Genomic DNA, 10,081 nt, shown 5'->3' with positions numbered 1-10,081 from the left:
TGATCAAGAGTCTCTCTTTTTTTTTTAAGTTTTATTGGAGTATAGTTGCTTTATAATGTTGTGTTAGTTTCTACTGTACAGCAAAGTGGATCAGCTACACGTATACATATATCCCCTTTTTTGGATTTCCTTCCCATTTAGGTCACCACAGGGCATTGAGTGGAGTTCCCTGTGCTATACAGTAGGTCCTCATCAATCAACTCACTTTTTAAACTCTGAAATATTGTTTTATATGCACGGGTTTTTTTCCTTCAAATACTTTAAAACAAATACATATCTAATGAAATTGTAAAGTGCTTATTTTCAAATGCCTGATAAAACCAAGCCTCACAGCACTGCGCCCCACTGTTCTGAGGGGACCCTCCCATCGGGACCAGGCTTTGGCTCCACCCTGCGCCAGGCCTGGGGCTTCTCTTGAGCAAATTCTGGTCAAGTTTCATCCTCCCAATCTCTGAAGACCCCCTTCGCACCCCCTGCCTCTTTGGCTGGTGCTTTTCAAGGGTTTTCCAAACCAAAGCTCAGGAGTACCTGGGGAGTTCTCACAGAGCCTCAAGGTTTCACTTCCCCAACCTCTGGGCCCGGGGTTTGCATTAAATTAACAAGTGAAAAAAATGATGCGGCTGTTCCAGTGAAGCTTGAGACATTGAAACCTGAACTCGATAAAATTTTCACGTCATGGGACTTCCCTGGTGGCGCATCATGGGACTTCCCTGGTGGCGCAGTGGTTAAGAATCCGCCTGCAGGGGACACGGGTTCGAGCCCTGGTCCGGGAAGATCCCACATGTGACACAGCAACTAAGCCCGTGCACCACAACTACTGAAGCTCACAAGCCTAGAGCCCGTGCTCCGCAACAAGAGAAACCACCGCAGTGAGAAGCCCGCGCACCACAACGAAGAGAAGTCCCCACTCGCCACAACTAGAGAAAGCCTGCGTGCAGCAATGCAAAAACCTAACACAGCCAAAGCCAAAGCCAAAAAAAAAAAAAAGAAAGCTTAAAAAAAAACATATCACGTCATATCAAAAAATAGTTTTGGGTTTTTCTTTTTTCCATGTAAAGATGTCAAGACGGTTCTTAGGTTGGGGATTGGCCCGTGGGTTAACCAGTCCCAGCTTTAGACCCTGCTACTGTGTGGCCCTGCACTTAACTGCAGTCAGGACTGTGCTCTCCACGCTGACAGCTTGCACAAAGGATTTGCCACCCAGTGCCTCATTTACCTATGAGGCCAATGACAGCACACCAGAAATCCTTCCCCCTCCTGGGTCTGGCTGGACCTCTGGGTCCGCTGGTCTCAGGCAGGACAAATGGTGGCCCTATATGCTGCTTCCCCGGGGCAGGGTCTGACAAGTTGGGGCACAGTGACAGGTGGAACAAACAGGTGGTCAAGTGAGGATGGAAGGACAGCAGGGAGGTGCCCCTGGGGGCTGAGGGCGGCAGTTTCACTCTCATTATCTGATCTAGGTCGATTTCAAGATGCCGCCCTCTGTCCAGTCCCTTCGATGGCCCCTCACTCTGGCTCCCCTTGCTGGTGCCATTGCCCTCTGTAGCAGGTCCCCAGTCCCTTTGTTTCTCAGTTCCCCTACACAACGGTACCCACTTTAGGATTTGCTTTTACTTCCACCTCATCTCAGAGCATACATACTGTTGGGTTAGTTGCAGGGAAGGGCCCTGCAAAGGTGCCCTGGAGCGGCATGTACCCACAAAGGCCACACAGCTCACCCTCTGACGGTGCTCGTGAGAAGCTCTACCTCTCACTCTTCCTCATCTGCTCGGGAGGCTGTCAGGAGCGTTTCCCCTGGTATCCGGTTCTGAGCTGTGAGGCTTTCTGCCCCTGCCCCTTCAGGGTGTAGCTGCAGTGACTCACGGTGCAGGGACCTTTGGGTACTTTTCCATTCACAACATCACTAACAAACTAAACGTGGCTCACTGAATCTTCTCTAGCTCAGTCAGCCTTGGCCTAACCTGCGGACATTCCTTGAAAAGGTCACGACGTTGAGCTAAATGGGCTTCCACTGTGAAGTTATTTATCAAATGAAATAGATCATGAGGGTGCATCACTCATCCTAAAAGTATCAATCCACACACTGTGGACTCAACACTTTGGTATGTAACCGAGTCTGACCCACGCTGGTGAAGAGGACAAAAGACAGAGAACGCCATCAAGCCAGAGGAAGCTACTCCAGGATTGGTGCCCTACCACCCACTCTGCAGTCTCAAAAGCAATGAGAGTGGGAGACACCCCAGGGGCCCCCTCAAACTTGGCTGAAACTCCTTCCAGGAGGGGACGGCCCTCCTCCTCTTTGTACCTAACATATGGAAAACAGAAACAGAGGCTGGACTGAACTACAAATTTTACACCGTTTTATTAAATATCCCTTGTTTCTCATTCAGGAGATGTCAGAGGGGCCTGGGTCCTGATGTACAGTGAAGATCCTTGTTCTGGAAGCGGACAACACGGCACCCAAACCTGGGGTCAGAGAAGGTCAGTCAGACATGCACACCCGGCCCTGAGCCACCCACACCTCAGCTGGGCCAAGAACCAGAAATTCCTGACTCCTGGAAGGGGAGCAAGTGAGGATCTGAACCTGCTCAGAGAGCTGCGGTGCGAAGGCCTGGGTTCAAATTCTGCTGCACCTTCACCAGGTGTGTCAACGTGGGCAGGCCACCACCTCAGTTCCCACTTGCTCATCTATAAAAACAAGGAAACAACTTGGAGGCCTGCTGTTACAATAAAGTGACGTGAGGATATAGCCAGGGATTGCTGTAATTGCCAACTGCTACTGAGTGGCAATAAACAGAAATGAACCTGAGTTCCCACTCCTGACTCCACCATGCGCTAAGAGGCCTCTGCGACAGAGACTTAGTAGCAGCCCACCCTTTCCAGGCTGACACACCACTGACCTAGGAGATTCTTGGGGAAGAGGCTGCAGGTTGAATCCAAAACCACAAAGGCAATCAAAATGCCATGCCAAAGAATCAGAGCTCCATGAGTCTAGATAGTAGACAACTATCTGTCCACAAAACAGTCTCGGGAGCTTAAAGACAATTCATCTTTCTGAGACTCAATCACCCGACTTACAATATGGGAAGGTAAGAATAAATGGATGGTTTTGAACCTCTTGACAAGGGGACTTATGGAAAATTAACATATAAAATGGAAGTGAAGTGATTTGCTAGGCCAGACCCTGCATACTTACCACTGCAGAGTCCCCAGAAGAACCTGTCATCCACGGAAGGGATCATCTCTCAGGTGTCTTCTAGCTCTCACATCCTGGGATTTCTGCTGCTGAAGCTGGAACAGGAACACAGGGCAGAGTCTGTTGGGGGTTGGGAGGCTGTGCTGTCAGGAACTGTGAAGGGTCTGACATACCCCCCCAGCAATGGCACGTGACAAGCTAGCCCATCAGTTACATGGAAGCTGGTAGGAGACACAAAGCAAAGACAGTTGATTATTCACCACAGCAGTAGGTAGAGAGAGCACCAGTGTTCTCCACCAGCCCCATTTCCCACCGGGTGACACAAGGGGAGCCAGAAGGCACTCACAGTGCAGTGGGCTGCATCACAGAAAAGGCACCCTGAGCACAGGAAAGCCAAATCTTTTACAGTCGACAGTGGGCAGGCCTGCTCTCTGCTCTGGAAGTACTACCTCGTACATACCCAGGCTGTCTATTTGAACATCTTTGAAAAGAAAGTCAAAGGGCAGCCAGCGCCTCGCTCCTAGGACTGCAGAACCATGAGACTCACCGACAAGTGTCCCGACGGCAGCCCCAGGAGACTGGTGTGTTCAGCATTTGCACTTGGACTGAAGAGAGAGATCCGAATCTGCTAGAAGCCTTGACCTTCAAGGGAGAAGGTGTGGTGTGACCCCCGCCGTCCAGGAGCATAGGAGCTGCGCTGCCCTGCTATGACCATGCTGGCCATATCCCTGCCTGTACCCCACAGCCCTCGCCCCAAGGCAAGGCCCAATGGCATTTCCCTAGAACCAAAACTTCCTACCCGCTTCTGGATTCCATTCCTCCCTCCCTCCATTCCACCGTGCAGAATTTAGCCTTTGGTTCTCTTTGGTTTACCCGCAAATGGTAATGTCTCACAGGGCAGGACCCATCCCTATCATTCCTTTCTACTCTTTATTCCCTGCTGTGGGTCTAACTCCACCTTTACCACTCCCTCTGAGCTTCACTTTCAACTTCTATAAGGCTTCTGTTTGAAGGATATAATAAAATAATACAGTAAAATTTACCACAAGCCTGGAACAGAGCAAACACCCAAAATCCAAAACGACTTCAGCAAAGATATCAACGTTCTCTAATCTGCACGGTGCAATATAGTAGCCACTTGCCAAATGTGGCTACTGAGCATCTAAAAATGTAGGTAGTGGGAATGAAAAACTGAGTTTTAAATTTAACCATATGTGTCAAGTGGTCACCACATCAGACAGTACAGATCTGTATGCTGCCCAGCACACCAGATAGGGAAGGCAGCAGGCAATTGTCTGAAATTTCTATAACCTTGCTCTGGATGGAGCAGGGCAAGGCCTCAAACCGTTTCAAAATTTTTCTTGCAAGCACTGTAGGAATGCACAGGGTCACTGCAGACCCAAGCACGCTGGAGGCTTGCAGCCCACATTCCTTCCAGCCCCTAAAGCTCTGGACAGACAGCCGTACTCCTACTGAGCACCAGCCGGGACCAGAAACTGGGAGAAGAGATCACGGGTTGAATTAGGCCTACTTGGGTTTACCCACTGGACACAGATAACTGACAAATAGTAGGAAGGGAAGGACTCCAGACAGCAATCCCTTCTGGCTCAGGGAGTAAGGGAAGGAGCCTTGGGAGAGGCAGCTTTGTCAAGCAGTTGAAAGGACAGGAGTTAACTTTAACTTCATTTCTTACGACCCTGTAAATATCCTTATCATCACCTCATTGCACAAAATCGCCTTTTCTTCCACAGTCTTCTCAGAACTGTAGACCATGACACAAAAGTTGACTCGATCGATTTTTCCCCACGAAATAATGGTGGAGAAGAACTGCGGGCCCAGTTCCGGGTTAGTGTCACTTACCAGGCCATCTTACAGATCATCTGCTGCGGAGCAGTAGAGGGCCGTCCACCTGGAGGGGGCACGGGGTCAGCTCAAGCAAGGTCTCGTGTCGCCTCCCTAGTTCTCGCCCCTTGGGAGGCTATACCCACGAGCCCATTCCCCCTGGCGCTGCCTGCCAAGGCCGCATGTGTACTCCGAACGGGACCCTCAGAAGCTCGGTTAGAACCACACTCCTGTTTCCCCTCCAACCGCAGGACGGAACGGCCTGGGCCGAGCACCCGCAACGATCACCGGACCGACGGGGCCAAGCGCGGAATAACTCGGAGACGGCGCGCCCGCTCCAACTGGGCCCGGCGCCCCGCACCTCGCACCCCAGCAAGGCCCCCACGCCCTACAACCCTCACCTGGCCTCAGTAGATGGCAGGCACCACCTGGGACCCTTGATGGCACTGGATGGCCACGACCCCCAGGAGCAGCCTCACCCGAACTGCCACCCACGGGTGCAGCCGCGCACGCTCCCGCCTGCGTCCTCCGGTCGCCCGCTGGCAGGCGCACGTGGCGTCACGTGACCCGCGCGGCCCTGGGAGATGACGTCACGAGGGGCGCCAGGGCGAGGCTGGGTGCGCGTTAGCTGCGCCCCTCGGTAGTCCCTTGTGAGGCCGAGAGCGGAAGTCTAGTAAACCGGTGGGGGCGGGGTGCGCTGCGTTCCTGTTACCCCCGGGGTGGACTGGGGGACCCAGGAAGGCGGGGAAGTGGGCCTCGTAAAGGTACAGGGTACGGCAGCCAGCGGGGAGCTGGGCGCGGCAGGCTGGTGAGAAGCTGGACGCTTGGTCCTGTTCAAAATAGGGGAAGACGCCCCCTTGGCTTTTGGAATTGAATTCTCTGCCCTTTTCAAAGGAATGTCAATCCCTAATGGCTAAATAAGCCCACGGCTAGTCTCACGACTCAGGATTGTTTCCCAAGGGCCTGGGAACACTCTTTCTGAAATGTTATTGTCAAGGGGGAGAAACTCTGATCTCCCAGTGTCCTGGGAGGCTAAGGGCCCACTTGTCACCTGACTCCAAATTGCCCTTAACTATATGGAAGAGTGGGGTTTCTTTCTGTGTTTGCGTCCCTTTTAACTGTGGTGCGCAGCACATTCTGGCTTTTCTTTCCCTTCTGTCTTTGTGGAGAGGTTCTCTGGGTTGGGAGGAAATTTGGGGTTTAAATATATTTCTTCCACGCAGGCAGAGGAAAGCGCATTGTAAAGTACTGAGACTGGGAAGGGCGTGGCTTGTTGGAAATACAGCTAAGTATTAACAGGATTGTAGAGTCTTCTCCATGAGGAGCAAGGATAAGAACTACATATTCGAAGGTCTTGAATATAAGGCTACGAAAGCAAGAACTTGGTTCTGTAAAGAAAAGCAGAGCAATACTTGAAACTCATATTTTATGTATAGCACCTAGTAAATACATTCAAGCAGTTTATAGTATACAAATCCCATTATTTTGTTAAATGTCATGAGACAGATAGGGTGGGAACAGATTGCTGACATGGAGACTAACATTCACCCAAAGAGGTTAAGTGGCTTGCTCAAGATCTCATAGACGGCTAGGGCTTGTTTTATCTCAGATCAATGCTCTGTCCATTCTGTCACTCTGCCATGATGTAATCGAGAGAACCAGGAAGGTAACTGGTTATGGAGGGTCAGAACATGGGTGTGACAGTGTGTCTATGTGTGACCAAAAAAGGTGGGCTTGCCAAGGACTAAAAGAGAAAAGCTTTTTTCTGAGATGATAACCAACAAAATTCACTAGAAAGGGGAAGATGTTCCATGGAAACTTTTATCGAAGTCATAAAAAAGGATGCCAAAACATTAAAAACCACATAATCAAAGCTCAATTGCCTTATACTAGGAGGCTGCATGAGACTGGCACAAAGAGAGACCTGTAAGCAATTTCTTAAGTACTTATCAGGATATTGAAAAGAACTTTTTCTAAAACCACATCTCCAAGAGTAACTCCATTATTCTTCCAAGCCAATTGGGATGTATGCCTGGAAAGAAAATCAGAAATTTGGCTCTGAAAGAATACATAGAAAGCAATAGGGGCTTCCCCAGTGGCTCAGCGGTTGAGAATCCACCTGCCAATACAGGGGACACGGGTTCGATCCCTGGTCCAGGAAGATCCCACATGTCACGGAGCAACTAAGCCCGTGCACCACAACTACTGAGCCTGTGCTCTAGAGCCCGCAAGCCACAACTACTGAGCCCACGTGCCACAACTACTGAGCCCACGTGCCACAACTACTGAAGCCCGTGCAGCTAGAGCCCGTGCTCCGCAACAAGAGAAGCCACCACAGTGAGAAGCCCATGCACCACAATGAAAAGTAGCCCCTGCTCGCCTCAACTAGAGAAAGCCTGCACGCAGCAACAAAGACCCAACGCAGCCATAAATAAATAAATTAATTAAAAAAAAAAAGAAGGTAATAAGGAGGTATCAAAGTAGGGCTTACAAGGTTTCTTTCACCAGAGACACACAGGGTGGCTCTACTTCCAAGGGGTCATTATGATTTAGCATTGGTTTGGTCCATTATCATTTACAGGCCTGGAAACTGGATATTATAAATGCATTGAGAATTCACTTGAATCAACTCTAAAGAAATTCTTTTCTTCACTAATTAAGTCAATACTGGATTTGTCACATGCACAGCATGGTATGAAGTATTGCATGGCATATGTCGAAGAACAACTCAGAGACATCTAGGTAGTTATTTGCTAACTATTTAGTTCTCGATGGGTGAGAGGGACAAAAAGGAAAAAGCTGCAGTCAGCCTTGGGAACAGTGAAAAGATTCACTTAAAAAAAATAAAGAGCTGGAATCTAGTAAAGATGTGAGTCCAGGAAACTGTCTTTGAACAGGTCAACTGAGGGTAAATTTTCAGTTGTTCAGGGATTTCTCGAAAACTCTAGCTGGGAAGCATCTGTACAAAGCTGTGTACAGGTGATGTCAGTGCCTTTCCATCTTAGTCTGGCCTGCTGCACATCATTCCTCTCATTAGAACTCTCAGATACAGCGAGGAATCCCACACAGTCCCTATCTTTACAGGAACTTAACGATCTAGTACAGGAATGTCCTAACATGGTTAACATCAGAGACATATGAATAAAGTGCTTTGGGAGCGGGGGAGGAAAAAATTTCATCCAAAGATTTAGTGGAAGAGGTGATACTTGAGCTGGGTGATAAAACCTTAACAGGTAAGTCCACCAGGGACAAACCAGGTGCCCAACAAAGTTTGTTTTATTAATCTGCTGCAACAAGGGAGAATCCCAGGGAATTCTGGGCTGCCTCTCATTGCAAGAGTAGAAAAGGGGTTTTGTAAGGTTTGGGATTGCACTGAATAATTCTGAGGAGAGGAGAGGGGAAGTGAGGATCAGCTCTAGATTGCTGCTTTCATGAAGTGCAGGCAGTTTAGTAACTGGGTCCCAGTCATTTTTGTTCATGGAATGGGGCCACAGAGCAGGCTAGGGAAGTAAGTGGTAAGAAAGCAGTAATCACGAAAAAGAAGGAGGCTGTTGGGACACTTTACAGCTGAGGTGTGACCTTGGCAGAAATACTGTTCTCAGTTAACACTGCAGCTAGCCTTATGTCTGTTACGAGAGACTGACTACACAGACAATGGTCCGACCATTATAAAAATAGCATTCTGACCCACAAACCGCAGCAACCAGCCCAGGGAACCAACCCCTTCTCTACAGTAGCCAGCCCAGGAAGCTGGCTGTTGTTAAGTCAGACTTGGGGGGAGTCAGACTGCTATCTCTAGTGACAATCCAGGAAAGCAAATGATAACCTCCAAGCAAGCCAAATGGCCAGAACTGGGTCAATAATTTACAGCTTCCCTAATTTTTGTTCCCACTTCTAAATTAGGACCAACCAGAGAAAGCCCTACACAGTCCTCCAATCAATTGCATGGATACCCCACTTCTAGGTAGCCCACCTCCAGCCTCCCCAGGCCACACCCCCGACTTTTTCACTAGGAAGCTCTCCCACTCCTCTGCCTGCCTTTGGGTCTCTGCCAGATGCACGTGATGGTGGCTGACTCCTTCACTACAGCCAGCTCTGAACAAATAGCCTTTGCCTGTTCTCATTTAGTTGGTCCTCCTTTATTTCCAAAATTATCACCATCTGATTATTAGTAGGCAAAATTTTACTTGAAGCCTGGACTTGTGTGTGTGGAAATGAGGCAAAGGCGTTCTAATGGGTAGGAGCAGCCTGAGGAGAGTCAGCCTAGGATCAGGTTGTGAAAAAATAGGGAATACATATATTAGTCTCTACCCCTGGTTCCTAGCACAGAGCTCCCACATCGCTTGAAATTTCCTGGGTGAAAGGAATGTCTTTGTTCTAATGAGGCAACTCTGGGTGGGCTCCTGGATGGTTCCTGGATGAGAGCTGGTCACCAGAAAGACCATGATTAGGAGCTTGAAATTTTCAGCCCCACCTCCCCATCCTCCAGAGACAAAATGAAGTTAATAATTGATCATGCCTATATGATGAAGTCTCCATAAAATTCCAGTAGTATGGGGTTCAGAGATCTTCTAGGTTGGTGAACACGTGGGGGGGGGGCTGGGAGAATGGTGTGTTCAGAAGACAGCTCTATACCCCTTCCCACATACCTTACCCTAAGCATCTCTTTTATTTGTATGTTTATCTGTATCTTTATCATATCCTTTTATAATAAACTGGTAAACAGTAAGTAAAGTGTTTTCCTGAGTTCTGTGAGCCATTCTAGCATATTAATTGCACCCAAGGAGGGGGTCCTGGGAACCTCCAATTTATAGCTGGTCAGAAGCACAGGTAACAATCTGGACTTTCAATTGTCATCTGAAGTGGGGGGCAGGGCAGTCTTATGGGACTGAGCCCTTAACCGGTGAATCTGATGCTCTCTCCAGGTAGATATTGTCAGAATTGATTTAAAATGTAGGACGGGACTTCCCTGGTGGCGCAGTGGTTAAGAAGCAGCCTGCCAATGCAGGGGACGTGGGTTCGATCCCTGGTCCGGGAAGATCC

At 49.1% G+C, this 10,081-nt stretch overlaps 1 long non-coding RNA gene and 1 other non-coding gene across 3 annotated transcripts; both read right to left on the bottom strand.

Moving 5' to 3' along the window:
• Positions 1-2,343: 2,343 nt before the first annotated feature.
• On the bottom strand, positions 2,344-5,623 carry LOC133096094 (uncharacterized). 2 transcript variants are annotated; one of them, XR_009701742.1, is made up of 6 exons: positions 5,440-5,623; positions 5,057-5,105; positions 3,744-3,838; positions 3,197-3,417; positions 2,585-2,688; positions 2,344-2,466 (listed from the first exon to the last, which is right to left on the bottom strand). It is a non-coding gene; the product is annotated as an uncharacterized LOC133096094 (long non-coding RNA). The 2 variants fall into 2 exon arrangements; XR_009701741.1 differs by having other exon boundaries at positions 3,197-3,291; positions 5,440-5,612.
• On the bottom strand, positions 4,486-4,618 carry LOC133097069 (small nucleolar RNA SNORA9). The gene has a single exon (XR_009701945.1). It is a non-coding gene; the product is annotated as a small nucleolar RNA SNORA9 (small nucleolar RNA).
• Positions 5,624-10,081: the final 4,458 nt, after the last annotated feature.

Source organism: Eubalaena glacialis, chromosome 8 (assembly GCF_028564815.1).
Source record: "Eubalaena glacialis isolate mEubGla1 chromosome 8, mEubGla1.1.hap2.+ XY, whole genome shotgun sequence".
Taxonomy (NCBI): domain Eukaryota; kingdom Metazoa; phylum Chordata; class Mammalia; order Artiodactyla; family Balaenidae; genus Eubalaena; species Eubalaena glacialis.
This window is presented reverse-complemented; position numbering and strand designations above follow the sequence as displayed.